The sequence below is a fragment of the Elephas maximus genome, chromosome 5 (genome assembly GCF_024166365.1).
Source record: "Elephas maximus indicus isolate mEleMax1 chromosome 5, mEleMax1 primary haplotype, whole genome shotgun sequence".
In the NCBI taxonomy this organism is placed as follows: domain Eukaryota; kingdom Metazoa; phylum Chordata; class Mammalia; order Proboscidea; family Elephantidae; genus Elephas; species Elephas maximus.
Genome location: NC_064823.1, coordinates 98,918,884 through 98,946,640, shown reverse-complemented (window position 1 = coordinate 98,946,640; position 27,757 = coordinate 98,918,884). Strand labels below are relative to the sequence as shown.

The 27,757-nt window shown below is 35.3% G+C and overlaps 1 protein-coding gene across 12 annotated transcripts in view; it reads left to right on the top strand.

Moving 5' to 3' along the window:
• Positions 1 to 27,757, top strand: part of ADGRL3 (adhesion G protein-coupled receptor L3) — a 945,099-nt gene that overhangs the window by 239,756 nt on the left and 677,586 nt on the right. The window contains exon 3 of one of the 12 annotated variants that reach the window (XM_049886200.1): positions 19,941 to 20,084. The exons of the other annotated variants lie outside the window; for them this stretch is intronic. The gene's annotated coding sequence lies outside the window, so the exon portion shown is untranslated. The remainder of the gene's footprint in view (positions 1 to 19,940; positions 20,085 to 27,757) is intronic. 12 annotated transcript variants of the gene reach the window in all.

Genomic DNA, 27,757 nt, shown 5'->3' with positions numbered 1-27,757 from the left:
TAGTGAGGGCAAGACTAGACTATCCATAAAGGACCTTCTTGCTCTAAAAAAAATATGATGCTGCAATTCAATGATGATCTTAGGTCATTAATAAGAAAAAAATTAGTTTCTGTGTGTATTTAATATACTTTGTCTGAAGACATGGATATTTACTATATTTTGTAAAAAGACTATTAAAAATGTTTTCTAAAACCCAGTTTTGGTACTTGAGAAAAGCCCATTAAGTATCCCAGAAAATCTGAATAAATAGAATTATTAATTTTTCTTAGGGTTTTGCAAAAGTTTAATATTTTGAAAAAGCCTAGATGTTTGTTTCATATTAAGTAAATAAATGGGTAAAAGTAACTCCATATTTTCAATTTTTAATAGTATGGGATTTAATCGAGCATTGTGTTTTCTATATTTACTAGTTTTGTTCACAATAACAATTTATTAGTGCCTTTTTTTCCATAATTATGAAACACAAGCTTCATAATAAGTTCTCCACTGGTTGCAGAGTAAACATCCATTTTCTTTAAACAATTTCAAGCTTATATACTTAAAAGAAGAGGAGACTGATTAGAAGCATCAGTTTTGGTTATATTTGCTTAATATAGAATAATTGGAAACCCTGGTGGCGTAGTAGTTAATAGCTACGGCTGCTAACCAAAAAGTCGGCAGTTCAAATCCACCAGGTGCTCCTTGGAAACCCTATGGGGCAGCTCTACTCTGTCCTACAGGATCGCTATGAGTGAGAATCCGACTCGACAGCAATGAGTTTTTTTTTTTTTTTTCCAATGGGTATAGAATAACTACTACTACATTAAGTCAAATGTCATCTTAAGAATAAAACATTAATTTTAAATTTAATTTACTTTAAAAGAAAAGTGCATTAGGTGAAAACTTATAGAGCAAATTAGTATGCCATTCACTAGTTTGTACATAAAGTGTTCCATGACATTGTTTTCATTCTTCACAATGTACCAGCACTCTCCTCATTTTTGTCCTGCTTTCCCTGTTTCCTTTCATTCTGAACTGTTAACCCTTCCTGCCTTCTCATCTTTGCTTTTGGGAAAATATTGCCCTTTTCATCTTGTATAATTGATCTAAAGAGCACTTTCCTCCCAGGTGTTAGTGTTTATTTTATGGGCCTGTCTGTGATTTGGCTGAAGGGTGGTCTCAGGGAATGGCTTCAGTTCCAGTTCAGAAGGGCATCTTCTGGCCATAGTCTCTGTCAGACCAGTAAGTCTGGTTGTCTTTGCAAATTTGATTTTTTGCTCTGCAGTTTTTTCCTCCTCTGTCCAGGTCCCTTGGTTGTGATCCAAGTCAGAGCGGTAGGTAGTGGTAGCTAGATATCATCTAGTTCTTCTAGTCTTGGGGTCATGTATGGTTTGGATCATGTGGTTCATTAGTTCTTTGGACTAATTGCTCCTTTGGGTCTTGGGTTTTCTTAATTCTTTGCTCCAGGCAATAAGAGACCAATAGCTGTATCTTAGATGGCCACTCGCAAGCTTTTAAGGCCCAAGACACCACTCACCAAAGTAGGATGCAGAACATTGTCTTTATGAACTATGTTGTGCCAATTGACATAGCCGTCTCCAAAATGTATGGTCATTCGACTTCAAGCCTAGGAACTTTGTCCAATACGGTGTTTGGCTATGTCTAAAAAGTTGCTCTGACTGTGGCCCTTGTGTGTCCTATTGTCTATATTAATATATAAGTAGCATCTACAGTTGTATATGTAGAAATATCCATCACCAAACCTATATCTGCAGGTTTATGTGTTCCCTTATGCCCTCTCACACCTCTTGGCATATATACCTTCCTATGTACCCATTTGTATATTAGTGTTTGTTAATACTATTGTTGCCGGATTGTCTATGCTATAGTAATTAGTGTTGTTGCCCTTTGTTCTTGCATTCCTCTCAGTATCCTCTCATACCTTGGGCATGTTTTGCTGACTTTACCCATATTATCTATTGCCTTTCCCTTTGATGGAAATGGGTTCATCAGTATTAACACATGTCTTCTATCTGTTTGGTAATTTTCCTTCCCTCCTCTCCCACTCCTGGTAACCATCAAAGTTTCTTTTTTTTTTTTTTTTTTGGTCTGTAAAAGTTTTCTTGTTTCTTTATAATTGTGATTTCATGCAATCTTTGTCCTTTTGTGATTTACTTATTTCACTCAGCACAATGTCCTCCAAATTCATCGATTTCGTGAGGTGTTTCACAGATTTGTCACTATTCTTTATCATTGTAGAGTGACTATTCTATTATGTGTATATACCACAGTTTAATTCATTCATCAGTTGATGGGCACTTAGGCTGTTTCCATATTTTTGCTATTGTGAATAATGCTACAGTGAACATGGGTGTGCATGTGTCTATTTGTGTCATAGCTCTTATTTCTTTAAGGTATATACCTAGGAGTGGATTGCTGGGTCATATGGTATTTTTATTTCTAGCTTCTAAGGAAGCACCATACCATTTTCCAAAGTGGTTGGACCATTTTACATTCCCACTAGCAATGTAAAAGACTTTCAGTTTCTCTACAACCTCTCCAACATTTGTTAATTTTGTTTTTGTTTTTTATTAGTGCCAGTAATGTCAGGGTGAGATGGTATCTCATTGTAATTTTGATTTGCATCTCTCTTTTTTTTTAAAGGCTAATGATTGTGAGCATTTCTTCATGTGTTTGTTACCTGTCTGAATGTCATCTTTGGTGAAATGTCTGTTCATGTCCTTTTCCTGTTTTTTTTTTTTTTTTAATTGAGTTGTTTGTATTTTTGTTGTTGAGTTGTTGAAGTTTTCTATATATTTTAGGGATTAGACCCTTCTTGGATATGTCATAGCCTAAAAATTTTTCTTAGGCTGTAGGTTTACTCTTTTGGAGAAGTCTTTTGATAAGCATAAGTGTTTAATTTTTAGAAGATCCGATTTATCTAGTTCATCTGCTTCTTGTGCATTTTTAGTTAAGCTTGGGATTTTATATTTCTGTAATATATTAGAGACCCTAGCACTGTCCTGGAGCCCTGGTGGCACAATGGTTAAGAGCTACTGCTGCTAATCAAAAGGTCGGCAATTTGAATCCACCACCCTCTCCATGGAAACCCTATGGGGAAGTTCTACTGTGTTCTATAGGATTGCTATGAGTTGGAATTGACCCAACGGCAGTGGATTTGGCTCAAGAGCATTGTCCCTGTTTTTTCTTCCATGATCCTTATAGTTGTAGGTTTTATATTTAAGTCTTTGATCCATTTTCAGTTAGTTTTTGTGTATGGTATGAGGTATGGGTCCAGTACCATTTGTTAAAGAGACTGTCTTGTCCTCATTAATGGACTTTGGCCCTTTGTCAAAGATCAGCTGACCACAGGTGGATGGATTTACATCTGGATTCTCAATTCTGTTCCATTGGTCTATGTGTCTGCCATTGTACCAGTACCAAGCTGTTTTGACTACTGTGGCTGTATAATAGGTTCTAAGATCAGGCAGTGTGAGGCCTCCTATTTTGTTGTTCTTCTTCAACAGTGCTTTACTTATCCAAGGTCTCTTTCCTTTCCATATAAAGTTGGCGATTAGTTATTCTACCTCATTAAAGAGTGCTGTTGGGATATGGATCAGGATTGCATTATATCTGTAGATTTCTTTTGGTAATATTGGCATTTTCACAATATTGAATCTTCCTATCCAATAGCATGGTATATTTTTCCCTTTATATAGGTGCTTTTTTGTTTCTTGCAGCAATATTTTTATTCAGTACATATTATACTAGTGTCTGGTGTGTATAAGCCTGCTATTGTCTTCTGAAGTGATAATGTTGTCCTGACCTTGAGAAAATCATACACAACTACCTATGTTATTATATGCCAACTACTATAATAGAAACATGAGAAGAGAATAATTAATTCTGAATGAAAAACCAAAGAAAAACTTTGCAGAGGCTGTAGCATATGTGAAGGATTTCACTACTGAAGAACAGAATAGATATTCTAATCATGGTTTAGTTAGAGTATAATGGATAATCTGTTCTGGGAAGAATAAAAGTTTTCTGAATAATAAATAACCCAACACCCAGTGCCATTGAGTCGATTCCAACTCATAGTGACCCTATTGGACAGAGTAGAACTGCCCCAAAATAGGACATTCAATAAAGATAACCAAAAACCAAACCAAACCTGTTGCCATCAAATTGTTTCCGAGTCATGGCCACCCCGTATGTTACATAGTAGAACTGTTCCACAGGGTTTTCTTGTCTGCAATCTTTATGGAAGCACATTGCCTGTCCCTATTTCCTAGGCATCACTGGGTGGGTTCAAACTACCAACCTTTTTAGGTTAATAGTTGAGCACAAACCATTTATACCACTTGAGAATTAAGAGGGAGCTGAAACCCATTGCTGTTGATTCGACACCGACTCACAGCAACCTTATAGAACAGAGTAGAATTGCTCCATAGGGTTTTCAGGGAGCAGCTGGTGGATTCAAACTGCCGACCTTTTGGTTAGCAGGAGAGGAAACTTAAGTATACATTAAAAAAAAAAAAAAAATTAAGTCAATTCAAACTCATAGAGACCCTATAATGCAGAGTAGAACAGCCCTATAGGGTTTCCAAGGAGCATCACTTTTGGTTAGCAGCCTTAGCTCTTAACCTCTGCATCAGGGTTTCCACACATTGACAGGACCCTCTTAACATTATTTTATGCTTATTAGGGCTCTAAGTGAATAGGTCGGTGATAATGTTGTTTTAAGGACCATCTCTGTGAAAAATGCATTAAAAAAAATTTTTTTTTTTTTAAAGGAGATGTAAAATGACCAGATAATAAATCAAGAAATGAAAGGCTAGAACTGATAGCTGTAGTTTTCAGGACGTGTTTACAAACACCAGCGCTCGCAGGACTGGTTAAAGTTCATGTGGTGAAATCCTTTCAATGCACTTTTATATACGCCTTTGAAATACATATTTTTAGAGCTTATTTGGCCCAGGAGAAACACATTTTTTTTTTTAAAGCATACACTTTGCACCTAAATAAAACTTTCTTTCATATCTTTCATATATATCCTATATAAATTATATGCAATATATATATATTTTTTGACTCTTAAAATGTGTTAGTGGAAGAGAATTTAATTGCTTAAAAAAGAAAGAAAGAAATTGGATTTCTTGGTTTGGCTTTCTGCTGCCTTCAGTGTTCAGAGAACAATAATGCAATTAGCTAAAATGTTTATCCACAAAATTTAATTCCTGTGGAGTTATCTTCTCAAATTGCCTCTTACAAGTGTAATGCAAGCAAGCAGTTGTTTGCTGGCTTTGTTGCCAATAATTGTGAATGGCTAGATTTCTATAAAACTTCATGGTAATGCATGTATAATCATGTAAGCCCTCCATTGTAAATTTGAAAGAAGAAACTAAATTTTGTAGACAAACACTTTGCATTAAACTCTGTCTTAGTGCTCTCAACCACAAGTGGAGAAACCCTGAGTGTTATTAATATTCCACAAATGACAATTTTAATGTATTTCTTTTGTCTTTTAATATAATTTCATCCCTGATAAAAGACACTGAATTGCCAATATTTTTGGATTGTCATTTTCTGGGTGATCTAGTGATAAGTAGTTGAAAATTAAAATTTGATGTTTATTCTATGCATAGTATAAATATCTAAAGAAAATGAATACTTCATATCACTACACCTGTGTCTGTAAATAGTACTGTAGTACTTCCTTGTGGTACCACTTTTGAAGAATTTGTAATAGGAAAAGAGTCGAGGAACCGTATTATAAAACCTTTCGTATATAAGTTTAGCTTCTACAAAGTTAGGGTTCCTAGACAACAGGTTATCCATAACATTTCTAATAACTTTATTTGGCTGTTCTATGTTATTTCAGGTGCTGTCTCTCTTTGGAGAGTCTTGATAGCACAGTGGTTAAGAGCTTAGGCTGCTAACCAAAAGGTTAGCAGTTCGAATCTGCCAGCCACTCCTATGGGACAGTTCTACTCTGTCCTATAGGGTCGCTATGAGCCAGAATCGGCTCGATGGCACACAACAACAATCTCTCTTTACTGAACCTTACTGAACTATTTTCTTGCTATAATTAAAATATACTATTACGATTAATCATAAACCATAAATATAATATAAATATGAAGGTTCTAATAGGTTATTGCACCCATCAAGCAACATTATAGCATTCATTTAAAAAATAGCCAAATATACAAATAAATAATAGCCAAATATATCCTATTTGAGATAGATCAGAAAATGACAAGATAGCTAAACATATTTTAGTTGACACAGGACCTCAATAAAATATTAAGGAACACATTTAATGTAACACAATTTGGAAAACATTGAATGGTGGGGAATAGCTCACCTGGACTGTTTAGAAAGAGTAACACTAATAGGTATATATTCCTGTATTCTGAGAAAGCATTGTGTTAACAGATGAATCAGGAACAATGAGATATTAGAGACTCTACCAAACTAACCACTGCAATTTGTAGTTATGAGGCCATAAGTTGAAGGCCACGTTTGAATTGAGAATGTTTTCAAATTGTATTTGCTCTAGCCTATTAGCTAAAGAGGGAAAGAATTTATGTGTGAAGTGCTTACCTTAGTGTGCCTATCAGTCAAATGCTTGACAAGTTTCCTGTACATACATGATGTTGTGACGAAATTCTTTTAGCTGTAGCTATAGTAGAAAGTGAACTTTAAGCAATGTTAAAAATCAAAAGCCATTATAATATTCCAGATATTCATATTTATGTTTACTATATTTAGAATGCATTTTTAATTGTAATGTTGGTCCATTTTTGCAATTAATAATGATGAAATCTTTCATATGAAAAAAGAAATTATTTACTGTGTTTGATAGTGCCCTAAACCTAGTGCCGTCGAGTCGGTTCCGACTCATAGCAACCCTGTAGGACAGAGTAGAACTGCCCCATTGAGTTTCCAAAGAGCACCTGGTAGATTCAAACTGCCAACCCTTTGGTTAGCAGCCATAGCACTTAATCACTACACCACCAGGATATTGCCCTAGAACAGTCAAACTGGGTCATTTTCAACCTTTATTGGAATCTACATATGTTACATTAAAACTATTTGTTACATTAATCTGGAAAGTGGGGTTCTTATTTTGACCTAAATTGGATGAATTATTGTCAGTTTGACTCAGTTGAACTGAGGTCTTGGGCAATTTTATCGTTTGCAGGGTTTTGATCTCTGATAACCTATAACATGGGCAAAAACACACAGTAACCAACCTTTTGGCTTATTCAGTCACTTCCTTTTGTGTCACCTCCTACTTTCTTCCTAGGAAAGTATTTATTGAAATTATATAAATATAGTATAGTTGCTGTAAATTTACTAAAAACCTACATATTTTGCAGCTAATAAATTAGTTTATAAATTGACACTAATAACATCAATTTGTATAGGTATTTGACTTGCCTTTTTGGTCCTTGTAACAGTCAAATTCATAGTCAAATCACATTCATTGAGTGTCTCCTATATTCTAATCACTATGAAACGTATTTTCATGTAATTTTTAAATAATCCATTAGCCTAGTAGAGAAGATATTATTATTTCCACTGAGAGGAATGAGACTTTGATACAGTAGAATAAAGTTTTATATTCAATTGTTATTTTCTAATAGAAGTATATGTTCATAACATAAAGTAATATATATATATATATAACAACAGCAACAATTAAAAAAAAATGCAATTTCCAGAAGGTTACTCCTTGTAGAAAATGTCATTGCATTTTATATCATCCATTAGTCATTTTTACAAAATTATATAAAGTTAGGACTTTTAAATGGCAAATCTTTTTTTCTTCCTTGCAGATGGATACAGCTTCTGGGTTGTTTTATTTTTCCTGTTGTTAAAAATTTGCCCTCTTGTTCTCCTCACAAAACTCTGAATTTCCAAGGCATTTCATGGTCATTTTAATATCTTACCTCTTACACCCATCCTGTGAAGTAGTATTGCTGTTGTTGTTGGGTGCCATCGACTCATAGTGACCCTATGTACAACAGAACAAAACAGTGCCTGGTCCTGTACCATCCTCACAATTGTTATGCTGAAGTCCATTGTTGCAGCCACTGTGTCAGTCCCACTCAGTGAAGGTGTTCCTCTTTTTCACTGGCCCTCTACTTTACCAAGCATGATGTTCTTCTCCAGCGACTTCACCCTCCTGACAACATGTCCAAAGCATGTGAGACATAGTTTCGTCATCCTTGCTTCTATGGATGTGAAGTAGCGCTTTTACAGAAAAAGTAATTAAGGAATATTATAGATACTAATGCAGCAAAGTTACCCTGCATTTTTTGTGGCCTGACTAGCATTAAACACAAAGAGTCGTCAAAGAAGATCTCTGAAAGGGTATGGGGAAGTAAGGGAAAAATATGAAAACACACATTCCCCTGAAGTCCTACTTTTTGAAACTCCTTTAGAACCCACTTTCTCCCTCAGGGAGTTTTGAATTTCATAACACCTTTCTAGCTCTTCATTCCTAGGGAGCTCTGTTATTTCCTCACCAACTTTTCCAACCACTTTTGTAGCATATAACTAGAACACCCGTGTTTCTTAAGATACAGGTCGAGACTAGTTCTGTTCTTTTCTTTGTATCCTATAAGTGCTATCTTTTCAGGCTCCTTAGGGGTATGTTGAGTCTCTTATGTCTAAGAATCATTATTTCAAAGAAAAGGTTTTAAGGCTTAGGTAAAAGATTCTACTTGTTTTCTGTATCTTACTCCAGAAATTTTTGAGAGTGTAGTTGTAAAAAAAAAATAGAATGGGTGAGAAATAAAGCAGCCACTGGAGAGCCACGCCACATCGTGCTTTAAACCAGTAAGTATAACTGAATATGGTAGACTTTGTAAACAGATGCACTCTTGAAATGTGTGGAGGGAACTGTTCCTCATATTATTTCAGAAATTTTTTTTTATCACACCCAGCAGGCTAGACTCTGAATGATGAAATGATAAAGTGATGTTGGTTTTGACGTATTGTACTTTGCTTTGAGAACAAGATCATAGATGAATGTTTCAATACAACTGTAGTCCTAAAAATTTGTCAGCCTCCTGTGTAATATGTCCAAGAATTAAAAATAACAAATATTGAAAATGAATATGAGAGCAAATAATTAGAAAAGAGCCTTTGGCACTGTAGGAAGAGAAAATATGATAATGTTATCTTTGACTTTTGGATTTTGCTCTACTGAAACAGTTCATTTTCGTAGACCCTGCATTAAGCATTGCAGAGTGAGAATGATGAGCTTTTGATAATGTATTGAGAGTTAATGGTACCACAGTCCAACTTAATAGTCTTTTTTCATTGAGATGTTACCTTATCTCTTTTTTATCTCTATTAAAACTTAAACTAAGGCACAGAAATTCACGTTTAAATAAAAGCACTATCTTCAGCCAAACTTGGTTAGCAAGTTCAATTTATGGTGACCACATCTGGCAAACATATTCGAATAAGTATTATTTCTTAAAATATGATTTTCCTTTATGCCTTTCCTGGCCTCCCTAGGTTTTGCTGACTGCTCCACCTTTTTTAGTTCCTCTGTACTTTTATCCTCTAACTCCATTTATGGAATCTTTGGTAAAGGATACCATTTGTTTGCATGTCAGATTTCCTTGCTATATTCCTGAAATAGACACTGACGTATTCAGAGAATCCTTCAAAATTGAATATTTATTTAGAGAACCGAATCTGATCATATGTAGAGCGCATATAAGTGAAGAAATTATCTTTTCCTTCTCCTCTTGGTTCCCTTTTACTTGTGCTTTCTCTCCCGATACAACTGTGCTTCCCCTTCCCCCTCTCCACACCAGTGCTTTCCCCTCCTTCATTCTTTCTAACTGCAAAGGAAAGAATAACTTACACTAGGGTTACTTGAATTTATTCACATATTCTAATTAGAAATAAAAGTCCTGAATGGACCATTTATAGGACAGGACAATCACTTACTTGTAAGTAGAAAGTATACGGAAATGGAAATTGTCCATCAAGTCAGGCATTACTAAAATTATTATTTATTTAAATGTCAAAATGGTGTTTAATTAAAGATTGCTTACTTCACTTAATTCTCAGATCCTTAAGATGTAAAATATTTAAATGAACTGCATGAAATTTTTAGGAAGAGATATGATTTTTTTCTACTTTTCACTGTAGGAATTAACATTAATTAGTAAAGGACACAGCTGACAGTTCAGCACTGACTTTGAAAATTTATATTATGGCTAAACATGTAATCTTAAAGAAAGAATATTTTTAGTAGGAAATCAACATGTTAAATGATGTAAATCATATGCTGGACTATGTAAAACAAAATGATATAATTTTTCTCTATTTCGTATTTTGAGTTAGTTCCATGAACTTTCAAGGTCTTTTATATATTATATACAGATGGAAGCAAGGTATTTAGGTTTGTAAATACCAGTAGAAAAATAGGTCAACCAATAATAAGAGAAATAACACATTTCTCTAATAAATAAATAAATAATTTTAAATGAAAAATTAAAACTACTGGTACTGGTTCTGTTACTAGATGTATCAAGGATGTCATTTAGCCTCCATGGGCCTCGATTTATATCTTAAAAAATGAGAGAGTTGTACTTACTGAATAAAGTATCCTCTGGATTTTAAATGTTTAAAAATTTCCTTCTTGCCCAATGAACTTAAACTCTTTCCTTTGAGATTTTAAGAGTGGGGAGAAATGTCGTTCATGCTTGCTCTCAAACACGATAAGGTAGACCGGAAGCTCAATTGGAAAGCCAGAGTATAATTTCTATATTAAAAATGTTGTGTTGACTAATGCAATAAATTTGTACTTATTTATAAGTAGAGGTGATGAGTACTAGGGCACATGATCAGTGCAAGTATGCCCCTGAGACAATATAATTTGCTGCAAATCAAAACAATCAGCAAGAGAGGATATATTTCCTTAATGGAGTACTGAGAGTTTATCAGCTCCTACTAGAGTGCTAATAAAAAAAAAATAGAAAGAAAAGGGAAAAGATTCACTTGAGTTTTTAAACCTCAGTTATATAAAAAGGTTTTGCATATGTTATATCTTCATGATTAATAAATCTAGAAGGAGTAATTCCATGCTGAAGAGAACAATATAATAATTATAGAAAGGAATATAATTATTACAAGTGGATTCGATGAATAAAAATGTCATTTCGTTTCATTTACTTCCTTAGTATATCAGGCCATACTACAATGCTTTTGCTCCAATTGAACAGGCAGGTGGAATAAATATAGAATTTTAAAAACTTACAGTTGATAAAAAGAGGAAAAATGATATACTTTATTATCCAGAGGAGACTAGAAAGCCAATGAGAAATAATTCCTTTCCTCAGGCATTTGGTAAAAGAACCATCACTATATAGTGTCCATGAGATTCCCTGTGAATAACTGGCAATGTGAGGCTATAGTAGTCAGAGCTTTTTATTCCTTCCAAATCAGTTATTGTGCTGCTAATTAGAATTGGATATTGGTGGTAGTGGAAATGGAGGAGACTATCAATGTTACTTTGTGTTAAATTTTAATCACACAAGTTAGGACATTCAGAATTATGGTTTCCATGGTAACCGCAACACTGAGCCCTGTGTGAAGGCATTACAGTGGGGGTCTTTGATTAAAAGAAAGTAAACCAGAAGTGAAACAAAATGCTCCATATGTGCAGCTAAAGTTACCAAAAAAAAAAATTCCAGCTCCCTTGTCCTTAATTATATTTGCTTAATGGTATGTCCCGTGTTTGTGTGGTACACTGAAAAGTCTGCTGTAATTCTCCCGTGGATGCACCGTTTTCATTAGGTTCTAAATGATTATTTTTATAGCACCTTTTACATTTTTTATAAGTTATTAAATATAATTTATTTTTTTCATTTTTAAAATATCTGGAGAATCTGACTTTAGGAAACTCATAATAATCCAGGTAGAGGGATCACTTTTTTTTTTTTTTTTACTGAACATGTTTCTAAGTTTACAGTAACGGAAGATGGCTTTGTGCAGTGGATAAACTTATAGTACTGGGGGCGAAATAAAATGAATTCAGAGAATGTACAGCATTTTGAGTTAGTAAAAATAGTGGTAGAAATATTGTAGCAATAAAAAGTGGAGTCATTAATGACTATAGGCAAAATGTATTTGAAGAAGATTTATTTTTGAAGAATACATTTTAGTTAAGAAAGGTGATAATATTCACTAAACCATTAGGTTACATTTCTATCTCTTTTTAGATACAATCAATGTAATATTTAATGTATACTGGAAAACAATCATGTTACCTGCAATTAAATAAATATGCAAGCCTGACTGAGAAATGCTTCTGCTGTAGGAGCAGAGGAGGCCTGCTCAAGTGAGAAATCTGTCCTGTGTTGTAATAGTGCTTTACTCAGTGAGTATCTATTACTGGTTTAGTTATGCAAAATTTGTCATCATCTAAGTTTACGTGCTCCGAGTAGCATATAGTCTAGCAATATTTTTGCTAAGAATAAGTAAAAATAAGGACATATTTTTTTCTACATATCCATTTTTAAATATAGCAGATGTTAATCAGAGTAATATTTCTAAAGATATGGTTCAAAAATTCTTAGATTTAAATCAGATAATGAAGTCTCAGTGCCTCTTTATTAATTCTTAGGAGTGAATGAACACCAATGTGCCAGGCTTTAGAATCAAACACCATTGTACAGGCCATTAGTCTTTTGCAGAGGCCAGCAAACTTGTTCTGTAAAGGACCAGATTGTAAACATTATAGGCTTTGCGGGCCATGTGGTTTTGTCCTTACACTCTACCTTGTAGGACAAAGGTGGCCATAGACAATGTATAAAGAAGTTACCATAGTTGTCTTCCAATAAAACTTTAATGTTGGTGTCGTTGTTAGGTGCCATTGAGTCAGTTCCGACTCATAGCGACCCTATGCACAACAGAACGAAACACTGCCCGGTCCTGCGCCATCCTCACAATCCTTGTTATGCTTGAGCTCATTGTTGCAGTCACTGTGTCAATCCACCTTGTTGAGGGCCTTCCTCTCTTCCATTGACGCTGTACTCTGCCAAACATGATGTCCTTCTCCAGGGACTGATCCCTCCTGACAACATGTCCCAAGTATGCCAGACGGAGTCTCACCATCCTTGCCTCTAAGAAGTATTCTGGCCACACTTCTTCCAAGACAGATTTGTTTGTTCTTTTGGCAGCTGATGGTATATTCAATATTCTTCGCCAACACCACGATTCAAAGGCATCAACTCTTCTTCAGTCTTCCTTATTCATTGTCCACCTTTCACATGCATATGATGTGATTGAAAATACCATGGCTTGGATCAGGCACACCTTAGTCTTCAGGGTGACATCTTTGCTCTTCAACACTTTGAAGAGGTCCTTTGCAACAGATTTACCCAATGCAATGCATCTTTTGATTTCTTGACTGCTGCTTCCATGGCTGTTGATTGTGGATCCAAGTAAAATGAAATCCTTGACAACTTCAATCTATTCTCCATTTATCATGATGTTGCTCATTGGTCCAGTTGTGAGGATTTTTGTTTTCTTTATGTTGAGGTATAATCCATACTGAAGGCTGTGGTCTTTGATCTTCATTAGTAAGTGCTCCAAGTCCTCTTCACTTTCAGCAAGCAAGATTGTGTCATCTGCATAATGCAGGTTGTTAATGAGTCTTCCTCCAATCCTGATGCCTCGTTCTTCTTCATATAGTCCAGCTTCTCATATTATTTGTTCAGCATACAGATTAAATAGGTATGCTGAAAGAATACAACCCTGATGCACACCTTTCCTGACTTTAAACCAATCAGTATCCCCTTGTTCTGTCCGAACAACTGCCTCTTGATCTATATAAAGGTTCCTCATGAGCACAATTAAGTGTTCTGAAATTCCCATTCTTCGCAATCTTGTCCATAGTTTTTTATGATCCACACAGTCGAATGCCTTTGCATAGTCAATAAAACACAGGTAAACATCCTTCTGGTATTCTCTGCTTTCAGCCAGGATCCGTCTGACATCAGCAATGATATCTCTGGTTCCACGTCCTCTTCTGAAACCAGCCTGAATTTCTGGCATTTCCCTGTCAATATACTGCTGCAGCCGTTTTTGAAGGATCTTCAACAAAATTTTGCTTGTGCGTGATATTAATAGATATTGTTCTATAATTTGCACATTCGGTTGGATCACCTTTCTTGGGAATAGGCATAAATATGGATCTCTTCCAGTCAGTTGGCCAGGAAGCTGTCTTCCGTATTTCTTGGCATAGATGAGTGAGCACCTCCAGTGCTGCATCTGTTTGTTGAAACATCTCAATTGATATTCCATCATTTCCTGGAGCCTTGTTTTTCGCCAGTGCCTTCAGTGCAGCTTGGACTTCTTCCTTCAGTACCATCAGGTCCTGATCATATGCCACCTCTTGAAATGGTTGAATATCAACTAATTATTTTGGGTATAATGACTCTGTGTATTTCTTCCATCTTCTTTTGGTGCTTCCTGCGTCATTTAATATTTTCCCCATCGAATCCTTCAGTATTGCAACTCGAGGCTTGAGTTTTTTCTTCAGTTCTTTCAGCTTGGGAAACACCAAGCATGGTCTTCCCTTTTGGTTTTCCATCTCCAGCTCTTTGCACATATCATCATGATACTTCACTTTGTCTTCTCAAGAGGCCCTTTGAAATCTTCTGTTCAGTTCTTTTACCTCATCGATTTTTCCTTTTGCTTTAGCTGCTCAACACTCAAGAGCAAGTTTCAGAGTCTCCTCTGACATCCATCTTGGTCTTTTCTTTCTTTCCTGTCTTTTCAGTGACCTCTTGCTTTCTTCATGGATGATGTCCTCGATGTCATTCCACATCTCGTCTGGTCTGTGGTCACTAGCGTTCAGTGTGTCAAATCTATTCTTCAGATGGTCTCTAAATTCAGGTAGGATATATTCAAGGTCATATTTTGGCTCTCGTGGACTTGCTCTGATTTTCTTCAGTTTCAGCTTGAACTTGCATATGAGCAATTGATGGTCTGTTCCATAGTCGGCCCCTGGCCTTGTTCTGACGGATAATATTGAGCTTTTCCATTGTCTCTTTCCATAGATGTAGTCAATTTGATTTCTATGTATTCCATCTGGCGAGGTCCCTGTGTATAGCTGCCATTTATGTTGGTGAAAGAAGGTAAATGCAATGAAGAAGTTGTTGGTCTTGCAAAATTCTATCATTCGATCTCTGGCATTGTTTCTATTCACCAAGGCCATATTTTCCAACTACTGATCCTTCTTCGTTTCCAACTTTTGCATTCGAATCACCAGTAATTATCAATGCATCTTGATTGAATGTTTGATCAATTTCAGACGGCAGCAGCTGATAAAAATCTTCTATGTCTTCATCTTGGCCCTAGTGGTTGGCAGGTAAATTTGAATAATAGCCATATTAACTGGTCTTCCTTGTAGGAGTATGGATATTATTCTATTAGTGACAGCGCTATACTTCAGGATAGATCTTGAAACGTTCTTTTTGACGATGAATGCAACACCATTCCTCTTCGAGTTGTCATTCCCAGCATAGTAGACTATATGATTGTCTGATTCAAATGGCCAATACCAGTCCTTTTCAGCTCACTAATGCCTAGGATATCGATGTTTATGTGTTCTGTTTCATTTTTGACTATTTCCATTTTTCCTAGATTCATACTTCGTACATTCCAGGTTCTGATTATTAATGGATGTTTACAGCTGTTTCTTCTCATTTTGAGTTGTGCCACATCAGCAAATGAAGGGTATGAAAGCTTTACTCCATCCACATCATTAAGGCCGACTCTACTTTGAGGAGGCAGCTCTTCCCCAGCCATCTTTTGAGTGCCTGCCAACCTGGGAGGCTCATCTTCCAGCACTATATCAGATAATGTTCCGCTGTTATTCATAAGGTTTTCACTGGCTAATGCTTTTCAGAAGTAAACTGCCGGGTCCTTCTTCCTAGTCTGCCTTAGTCTGGAAGCTCAGCTGAAACCTCTCCTCTATGGGTGACCCTGCTGGTATCTGAATACTGGCGGCATAGCTTCCAGCATCACAGCAAGACACAAACTCCTACAGTATGACAAACTGACAGACACATGAGGGAAAACTTTAATAGACTCCAAAATTCAAAGTTCATATAATGTTCAGGTGTTGTGATATATTCCTCTTCTTTCAATTTTTTTTTTTTTTTCAACTCCTTGGAAACCATACAGGGTAAGTCTGCTCTGTCCTATAAGGTCACTATGAGTTGGAATCAACTCAACTGCGAGGTTTTTTTTTTTTTTTAATATAGAAAACATTCTTCACTTGTAGTACCTATGAAAATAGGCAGTATGGCAGTGTGGGCTGTAATTTGCCAGATTTTGGTAAATTGGATTTTATGGTTTTGTTTTTATTTTTTGCACTCTGAATTTATTTTTTATTTGCATGACAAAATTTGTACTTTAATGTTATGCATTCAAAATTATTTTTCAAAATTTTACATGATTTCCATTAATTTGAATGTTTGATGATACATTTTGTTTTGAAACAATGGTAATATGATTTTTGTGGATTTGAGAGGCCCAGTAAATAGCAACCCATTTTCCCATGTGAGTTTTAATCAAATTGAGAGCTAGACAAGGATTTGTACAGATGGAGATCAAAATATCAATACAGTGGTTAGAGAATGTAGTTTACATGCATGGCTACAATGGGCTCTCCAATAGCACATCCTGAAATGAAGCAGACTTATTCACCCAGTGCCAAGTACAGCCAGATATATGCCAGCCTCCTCATGTAGGGTGATGGCCCTATAAATCTTATAGTGTGTGTGTGACTGCCCAGAAATGGGAGGGAGAAAGGGAATGAGGTGGGTAAGTCAAGTTCCTTTCCTAAACTCATTAGTAGGAGATGCCACTCTTCTTCCTTCAAGCAGAATGAATAAAGGGTGACAGAGGCCAGATAGTTAAAATTAAACGCTGTTCTTTCTCATAGAAAAATGGGCTCAGGTTAAAGGCAGGTCTTCTCCAACATCATCTTTTATTGTTTATTCATTCATTAATTTATTTAACACATTTTTGTAGACACCTACTCTGTGCTCATCTCGGTGCTAGTTGCTGGACATATAATGTTGCAGGTTCCTGGTGCCCTCGTGTTGAGTGGCACATAATTACCTATTAGTACAAACAGACATTACTCAAAGAATTGTGCATATAATGTGTAATTGTGAAATGAAATAACTTCTCTGAAGGAAACAAGTAGTATTTTGACTGAACCTTATGATAAAGAAACCTAACTTCGCCTGATGTGTTCAGGAAAGGCATCCCTGTGGACTAGAGAGGAGTGTTTTGAAGACAGGAATCAGCCTGTGAAAAAACTATGTCTCTGTAGGGGGCATGTCTGTAGTCCTTTTGGTTCAGTTGCTATGAAGGGACTAGTACTTTGCCTTTCCCAATTGCAATGTACTTTTTGGTCTGCAAAAATACAAGAATAAATCCATGATATCTATAAAAATTTTCTCAGTTTAACTTTAAAAAATCTACTGGAAAATGTATAGAATCATGTCATTTGACACTTCTTTATTCTGCCTTTAATGTTGACTGTCATGGGTGAGGCCTCAACTAAGGCTTACTGCTAAGAAATGAAAATATTATTTCACAGATTAATTGCTTATCAATCAAAAAATAAAAATCTGGATACAGTATATAAGTAGTTTAGTCTAAATCAATACCATGCTTAATTGTGTCCTGTGAAAAAGGTACCTGGTTAATATCAGTCAAAAGGGAAAGAATGATTCATGTTTTCAATAATCAAGCCAAAAAGTGTCACTGTTGTGGTTATGTAATGGCTTTAATAAAAAGATTTATTTTTTTTTCACTCTGTTGTACATTACTAGGTTCTAATATTGCAAAAAAAAAAAAATATTGGAAATGTATATCAAAATAGACCCAGATAAATACAAGTTGAATAGACCATAGAGTTTATTGCATGCACCAGTAGGCACCCAGTGCAAAACAAGGCATTCACGCAGTAGTCAAATAACTAGTAATTGGCTCCTACTAACCAAAATGATGGCATATATATAGAAAACTGAGATTTAAATAAAGATGGGGTAAGTATGCTTACATTTGAGTCCACTTGACCAGAAATTCTTTGCTACACCCTTTGAAATATCTTCACGCTAGCTACTTACCCCTTTGAAAACAGATGGAATTAACTGAGGAGGGTATATCGTGCCGGTCCCTGATGTTAAGAGTCTTTGGAACCACTGCGGCTCGCTCATTATGGAGCATACAAAATTATTGGCAGATTTTTTTAATCTTGATTTTACAGTGAATAAATGATTGCAATAGCAAAGGAAACATAATATTTTATAGGCTTTGAGATATTTTCCATGTGAGTCAGCAGCTCAGTCTTGATTGTAATTAGTATTATACTAACTATATACATTTCTTCACAATTCTATAAGAAGTTAACACGTAGCACCAAATCTTAGCTGAACTAGTCATGATCCACCTAGTCCAGATGCCTATTTATAGCAATGCCCAAAGGGACCTTTAATTTGAGATTTATGTTGACAACCAAAGATTTCATTAAGAATGACTGAAGCGTGCCTATGGCATGAGAACTATGTAATCAGTATGATGCAGAATCAAACCTAAATATTTTAAAAATCCATTAGACCATATGGAATGGGAAACTATATTCTGGTGCACCATTTATTTCAGTTAATGCAAACTGCCCTAGTCTTTAGATAGAGTTATATAATATAAAATTATATGCTAAATATTAATAGAGACCATGAGATGTAGTTTTTTTTTTTTTCTTTTATTTATGGATGCTGAGTTTGGAATCATAGAATTTGATCCTATCTTTACTAAATTCTTATGTTAAGAGACTTCTTTGTATTAAGTACAAAACATGTTTTTCACATTGCCAAATGCTAAGCTTTCTAAATAGTTAACATTATTCAGTTTAGTGGTCAGCCACAAGCAAAAAAGAGAATGCATTTTGATCTGACTAATTCAACATCTGGTTGTCACTGTAATACTAAGCCTACCAGAAATGTTCTTTGCCAGATGTGACTTATATTTTATTCAGTTCAGCCAAATGGATTTGAAAAGAATTCAGCAATCTTACCAGAAATAAGCAAACCTCAAACAGTTTATACATTCATTCATTAAAATGGTGAAAACAGTCAAAATGAGAATAGTTACTGTTTATTGACAAGGCCTGGATACCTTCTATTTGCATATATATTACCTTGTTTAATTTTCCCATTATCTCTGTGAGGATAGTTTCTTCTTGCTCCTCCAGTGTAGATAAGCAAAGTGAAGATAACAAACTTGTGGAAGGTCATACAGCTAATATATAGAAGAGCCAAGCTTTAAATCCAAGCTGAGATTGAATCGCTATACATGTGTATACCTTCCATTGATGTTGCTATATTACTTTGTCGCTGCCTATAAGAATTGCTTTGGTGACTAAATTCTACAGGTCAAATGTCTTAATTCTTATAATATTTAATGAGAGGCTGCATGCTGCTCTTATGAATTATGAGTATATTTTAATAGAGAGAAAGATAGCTGCCATAGAGTTGACTTCAACTCATGGCAAACTTATATATAACAGAAGGAAACATTGCCCAGTCCTGTGACATCCTCATGATCACTGGCATGCTTGAGTTCATTGTTACAGTGTTGTCCCAATCCATCTCACCAAGAGTCTCCCTTACCCTCGCTGGCCCTATATACTTCACCAAGCATGATGTCTTCCTCCAGTGACTGATCCTTCCTTATGACATGTCCAACCCAGCAAGTCAGAGGATGTCCTATTGTGTTCCATAATGTTTTCATTGGCTAACTTTTGGAACTCGAAAGCCAGGCCTTTCTTTCTAGTCTGTCTTAGTCTGGAAGTGCTTCTAAAACCTTTGGTGACCCTGCTGGTATTTGAAATACAGGTGGGACAGCTTCCAGCACCATAGAAATATGCAAGTTACCACAGCTCAACAAACTGACAGATGGCCAGTGGATACATTTTAAAGAAGATATATATTATTATGAGAGACTGAGAAGGCAATGTTTTATCAATATGTCTTTCTCTGGTGAGCAAACAGATTTTTTACTGTGTTTTAAATACTTTTTAATATCTCCGTGTTAATAGATCATGTGCTTTTATGAAAAAAATTAAGTGAGATATTATGTCATTTCCACATTTATATTGTTTTAAAATTAACTTTTCCCTTTTCTTATTTATTAAAACACAACAGGATAGGAAAGTTGGCTAATAAATCATTGGAGTTATCAAACATTTGCTACACATTCATCTTTGGGGAGGAAAAGGTAGTTCACATATTTTAAACTGTAATGTGTTTGTAGAAGAGTAAATTCTGTACAACTTATTCAACAGTCCAGGTTAGTAAAAATGTAAAACACTGTTAGTATTGTTCTTTAATAGGTGAGCTTATCTCCTGTAATGGCCAAATGATGTCATTGGTATTTCCTTTAGCTAATAACAGTATGCTGTATGCTACAAATCATTTCATGGAACCAACTGTCATAAAATATAGTGCTAGGTTTTATATTACAGCTAAGGTTAAGAATAACAAAATACAGCGTTATGGATATAATTACTTTAGTCTTATTTGTATAGGTTATATTGCATTCTTCTGACATTCTAAGTCAGGCAAATAATTATAAAAGTAATTCAGCAGGGTTCTATACTTTGTTTTCAGTGATAAAATTTATATTTAATACCTAAATCTGATAAAATTAAATCTTAGAACAATTTATTATAATTTTGCAGAATTAATAGTATGGACAATTTAAGGTAATTTTTTCCAGTGGAAGCCAAGATTAGAGTCACATAGGAAAAAACTGCATTGGATAATTTTATTAAAATAAGAGCCACCCACTTTGATATTGCAGAAGTGTGTATGTCATTAGTCTTTTACAAATTAATTTTCTTTTCCCTTGAAATCCATAATGAGAAATTAGTCCCTGTCCTTTAAAATTTGATGAATTCTGAAAGTATAGTAAAAAAGTTAATCCCTTTATTTTCTTTGCTTATATTCTATGAAGCCTTCAAATTTCAAAGTCCAATGTTCTTAAGATTTTTTTCTATTCATGACATTTTGATGGTAGCTTATAGCTGTTCAAAAGAAACAGAAGAAAATGACAGACATGTAAGCTCATTTGTAGTTTATATTGTATCTTGTTTTGCCTTCAAAACAAAGCCTTATAACAACAGTTTCTCTCTCATCATTATAGAACAAGTTGAAGTATTGGGAAAAGACAATAGAGATTCAAATCCCAAGAGATGAAGGAGGCTGGATTAGCTCATATGCAATGTACATACTTTACCGTTAATTTCACAAATGCACACATTTAAAGCTATAAGAACTATTTTGGCTTTTGGCTTGCATTCTCCAGTATAATGGGTGTACTCTATAAATAAGTGAATGCATACGTTAGGCAATGAATGAACAAATGACTTAATAAATAAGTGAAAGAATTCTTTTGGAAATCACGAACTCAAAACTAATGCTTAGTTTTCCATAAACACTTTGTATACTGTAATTCTTAAGAATGAGTCTGGAAAAATAACCATCTAAATTTTAGCACACATAATGGTGAGGTTACATTACATCATTTCTGGAACAAGGAGTGGGGTGCAGGGATGGAAAGAAAAATAAGAGGAAACCCTAATAAAGATGAAGGAACTCAGTAGTATTTATAAGATGAATCTAAGGATCTCATAGGGAAATATCACAAAATTTAATATGGAACAAGGGTTTTTTTAAAGATCTCATTAACCTGACATTATACTCTTCTGTATGCTTTCTTTTTGTGGAGGTTTTGCCTTTACTTTGCCTCCAATGAATTCCAAATGCAGCAAGGTTATTAGCTTGGCCCTTACTTCTCTTGCTGGTCCCCAGTTGGCCAATGAGAAGGCTATTTTAAACTACTGACCTTGCACCTGGGTATTTCCAGCCCATGGGGGTATAAGCTGCCATTCATTTTTTTCCTGCTTTGTTGCTTGTAAAGACTTGCCTCTTTTCTGACTATATAGAGATTATTTCATCTTTCCCTGCTTATGAGAATAGGTTACTAGAAGCCCCACATCTATTTTACATCTTACTGGTATGGCGCTGACTTTGGACTGCAGCCTGGTTGTCTGTCTTAAGCCTTTGAAAACATACCTTACATACTAGTATTTAAGCTGCAAATTGATTTTTAACCTAGATTATTTAATTTATTTATGTAAAGTCCAAAAGTCAGTAATAATACATTTTTAGACTCTTGAAACTAGTATGTGTTGTTTTAAGCCAAGATTCAAATATAAATTGGGTGATTGTTTTTTTTTTCTTAGAAATTCCATGAAATAACACAGAGTATGTATGATACCATTTTGATACATGAGTGCATTTTGCCATTTGTAGCATGCTGTTAAGCTTACTTCTGAGGGTTTAAATTATTCTTATAGATTTTTTCCCCCAAAAGGAACATTAATAATGAAGAGAGCTGTTGATTCTTCAGTTTAAATGTACTGATTTTTAAGTCTAAATAATGCAGTTTCCTTATTAATTTTACCTTCTTGAGTCTTAACCTGTCATTGAGAACAGTGATTTTGGCTGTGGAATTATAATACTGGCATTTTCTGCCCTAGACTGAGTTTGTCTGGATCATTAGTTTGGTTTTCCAATTATCTTTTAATAAAAGCAAAAATACATTTTGAGGAAAAAAATTCACTCATAAATTTCTAATTTGTTGAAAAGTTTTAAATTTATGTCTTGCCCATCTAGCTCATCCTTACATAAGTTTTTCCTTTTTCATCTTTATCCAGCTGCATACATATCATTTGTTTTCTTTTCTGATGTGTCTAAAAATAATAGTCATAATTAATTCAGAAACCTAAAACTCTAGTCCACATGAACCAAATGAAAGAAAGCCATCCAGAAAACCTAGTTACATAGAGCTCAAAAATGTTTCAGCTATAGACAAAATCATCTCATTTATTTTTTCCTCCCTGCCTTAGCAATAGCTGAAAAAAGAATATGAACATAAACTCCTTTTAACCAGAGTTTGAACCAGAAAATAAAAGAATCTCCTTAAAAATCTTTTCAAAAATAATTTGTAATCAATGACTCCTATATCTTTCCAGGGTACCAAAAATAATTGTGCTGATTTTTTTGATTGATTTTATTATCATAAACAAAAATATTGGCCATTGATTTTACCTGGGAGGTTAATGTAAAACAAGAATTGTGTTTTACGGTGCGTTTCTTACTTTTGAAAAAGTGTTACCTTTAGGATTTTCAATGTGCTTTTGAATCTAAATTTGGTAGAATTAACACAGTATGGATCGTTTTTAATCCTTTAATTAAGGGATCACAGAATGGGAAGTTTAGGATACAGATAAAATAGTAAATGCACATTTTCTTTTTCTGTGAAGATGTATAAACGAATAATTTCTTTTATAAGGAGCAGCACAAAGCTGGTTCCTATGAGGCAGAGGTTAAAGGTGTTCCGAATGTAAAGCTTTTCCAAGCTGCTGTACCACTCCATCATCTCTAACATCAACTACTCCCTCCCCCCCGCCAGCATTCTCACTTTTGTCTTTGGGTTCCCTAATTCACTGTAGCTTCTTGTAGAACTCAGGAAAAATATAAAGAAATGACTCACACGGTTGTGGGAGGCTGGCAAGTCCCAAATTTGTGGGTCAGCTGCAGGCTTCTCCGTGGCCCTCAGTGTCTGCCCACAGACACTTAGCTTCCTCCCACCGTTGGCCAGAAAGCCCACTTCCCTGTCTCCTGTGGGTCTCTCCTGCCAGTCTCTTCTTCCTTGGTGGTGGTGAGCACTTCTCTCTGCTCTGGAATCGGCTCTCTTTTAAGGCAAAACTAACCAATGCCCTTGGTGGGCCACAATTATCTTACTTATACAGTCCCACCCAGTCATTTCAGTGGGAGTTACAAGACCATGGTGAGAAAGGTCGTACTAAGTAATTCGTCACACCACAATGTATATACTAGATTTTGGCAATAGATAGTCCAGGTTGTTGTTTGTTTGTTTTTAATCTCCTTAAGAAACAAAACAAAACTGCTAAAATAGAACATTTAGACACTATCACAAATGTAACGGAAGAAAAAAATTGAAAATTTTGAAGTTCTTTGTTTCTGGTTATTCGTTATTTTAAAGAATTGGCTTTGGACATCTAAAAATTACCTGTGCTTTTTCATAACTTTGTGTTTGTAGTTCTGTAAGTGTGTGCTGTAAATAAGATTGGGTTCACTGGTGAGAGATATAGAACTTTTTATGAAACTTTTTGATATATTTGCAAAAATTATGCAAAGAATTCCTGTGTACGCTTCACCCAAATCACCAATGTTAACATTTTATCTTTTACCACAGTAGTGCTTGCCTTTTCCTTTTCTCTTTCTCTGTATTTTAGTGTGTATTTTCTTTAAAAACAAACAATGTTCCCTTATATAACCACAGTACTATTATTAAAATTAGGAAATTAACAATGATAAAATACTTTTATCTCATCTTTAAACAGGGCCTACATAATTAGCAGGACTGAGTGCAAAATGATAATGTGGGTCCCTGGTAAGGAAGCTGTCTCCCCTTCCCATGAGCCCACACCCTAACTCACAGTGGAGAGGTGACTTCCGAGGGATTTCAACTTCTGTGCTCAGATTTAATACAGATCTGGTCTGAATTTGAGTGAGAGGCACTCGCAGGATACAATATGGTGCTGTCACCGTGGGGCCAAGACAGCTATCTTTTGTGCCCAACCTTCAGATTATGCAGGGTGGACACCCAGCCCCAACTCTTCCTGAGCCCGGCCCAGGCATCCATTCTGTGGGCAGACGGCAGAGGCAGTCGCAGGCTGGAGAGGATGTTGGGCAGGACCTGAGATTCCAAGGGGTAGAAAGTGGGCAACTGAGAACATGTCCAGTGGAGATAATGGGAGGTAGGACCATGCATGAGCCAAGACTCCAAGCCCACTGCATATGCTCCATTACCCCAACCAAAAAAAAAAAGAAAAGAAAGAAAAACAAACGTGTTGCTTTCCACTTGATTCTGACCCACAGCAACCCTGTAGGACAGAGTAGAACTGCCCCATAGGGTTTTCACGGAACAGATGGTAGATTCGAACTGCCAACCTTTTGGTTAGCAGCTGAGCTCTTAGCCACTGCACCACCAGGGCTCTTCCATTGCCCCGCCAGACTTGATTCATGAAGCACAAATTCAAAGGTAAATTATTAAGAATTTCAAGATGATTACTGCAGAGCATTAAACCCCAAGCATGAGTCCTTTTCATTGTGGAACCTTGTGTTCCTGGACTGGTTGCATCCCCATGAAACCAGCCCTGTATATAAAAATTATTCACATTTCTCCACTTATGTCCATTATAGGAGTAGAAAATCCCAGATCATGCATTAGGTTCAAGTGGTCATGTCTCTTTAATTTCTTTTAATTTGAAACAGTTCCTCAGTCTTTCTTTGTATTTTATAACATTGGCATTTATGAAGAATACAGGACAGTTATTTTACAGAATGCTTCTCAGTTTGTTTTTTTTTTTCTGATGTTTTCTCATGATTAGATTCAGGTTATACATTTTTGGCAGGAGCACCACGGATGTGATGTAGGATTCTTCTCAGTTCATCACATCAGAAGGCAAATGATGTCAGTGAGAATAATTTGCCAGCCCTCTGTCTTCTGCAGAAATTGCTATAACAGAAAAATCAGAATTCTTTCTTGCTTACCAAGTTTTTCTTCACATAGATATGTAGATAATCAGCTATTTCAAGTGTATTAATACCTGGGTTTATACTTAAGGGCAGTATTTCAATTATTAATGATTTTTTTCTCTGACTTTACGTACAATTTTGGTTCACAGCTCTTTCCTTCTTTAACTTTTATCAGAAAAAGTTCAGTTCTCTTCATCGTTTCATTAAATTTTGTTTTCTCCTCCACATTCATGCCTCATTAGGATTTTCAAATCCATCTTAAGCTGAGCTATCAGGAAATCCTTGAGAAATATGAGAGGTTTTTCCAAACACTTTCAGAGAAGTGATGTTACAGAGAAAATAACTTCAAATTTTCAGCTAATAGATAATTGTTTTTTAACACGAAAATCAATTTTTCAAATGACTTAAATATAACCAAGACTTTACGACATTTCTTTTTTGTTGAGATAATTAAGGATATTTCAACCTTCACTTATCGATTGTAATAAATATTAACTAAATTCCAAGTACTATGTTGCCTCTGAAACCTTCACCCCACCCCCCGTAGATGAGATGCTGTGGTCTCTTGTCTCAAAGACCTCACTGTCCAGCCAGGGACACAGACAAGTAACCCAAGACAGTTTCAGTTCCATGGGATAAGTCCTATGAAAGAGGCAGGCACAGGGTGTCCTGGGAGCACTGACCTGGGTGCCTGATTCAGTCTAGGAATTCATCCAACTGTTACGTTTCCTAAGAAGCTTGCCCTAACACTCTGATACATTTTAAAAGATGACTGAAGGGACGTCTGGAAAAAGCATTCCAAATAGAACAGTTTTATGTCTTTATAAATGGAGATATTTATGTTTATTTAATCTTGAAGATTATGAATTTTATAATTCTTTTATAGTATTTTTGATTTACTTTGGTTGATCAACAAAACTCCCAGAATGTATTCCCTGCCTGCCCCCCCGCCCATATGCACTGGAAACAGTCGTTGAAACACAGCATGAACCATAGAATGAATGGCAGAAACTATTAAAAAATACCAGTTGGACCCAGAATTAATACTAATTCTTTAGCTAAATTGAAACTGTCTCAGCAAGAAAAACAATGAACTGGATATATTCTCTTCCAGTTTTGCTTTTTTCCTTATTAGCAAAGGCTTGATTGTTTAATATTACTTACTGATCTGTTTTTACATACTTATTTGATTCTTGTTTTACCCTAATGTTTATTAAAGTGAAAGGGTGGATTTTCTTTAAGGTGGTTTTATTAGTTGACTAATCTCAAATGAGATGCCAAATGTTTTCCTTAGATTTTAAAGGAACATAATTTTAAAAAACAAAAGTGACATTATTCTAATCATTCATATTCTAGGGCTATATCTGTCATTTTATTTTTTGTTTTTTTTCTCTGTAATTTTTTGTATCTTTCTTTTGAACTTCCTGTATGTGTTACTTGAACATTTTTTTTTAGAACTCTAGTTTTTTTAGCATTTTTGTTTTCCTGTTTTTATACCCTTTTTAGTGGCTGCTCAAGGTTACCTTATAGGTACGTAACTTACCATAGTCTACTGGTGTTAACATTTTACTAGTTCAAGTGAGTCTAGAAACCTTATCTCCGTTTCTGTCCCAATACCTCCCCTATTTATAATTGTCTTAATATTTTATCTCTATACATTCTGAACGATGTCAGTGTTATAATAGGCTTCAGCTGCCTAATATAATTTTTAAAACTCAAGAGGAGAAGGGGAGTTTACTGCACATACCCCTATTCTTGCTTAGTATGTTCTTTCTTTTTTCGATGTTCTAGAATTCCATCCTTTATGGACTGCAATGAGAGCTGCATTCACCCACTTTTATTTTTATTTAAGGTATGTCAGTTTGCAACAAATTCTCTTAGTTTTCCTTCATCTGAGAATGTCTTTATTTCCCTGTCATTCCTGAAGGATAGTTTTGCTGGGTATAGGGTTCTGGTTTGATAGTTCCTTTCTTTCTGCATTTGAGAAATGTTGTGACTTTGACCTTCATGGTAACTGATGC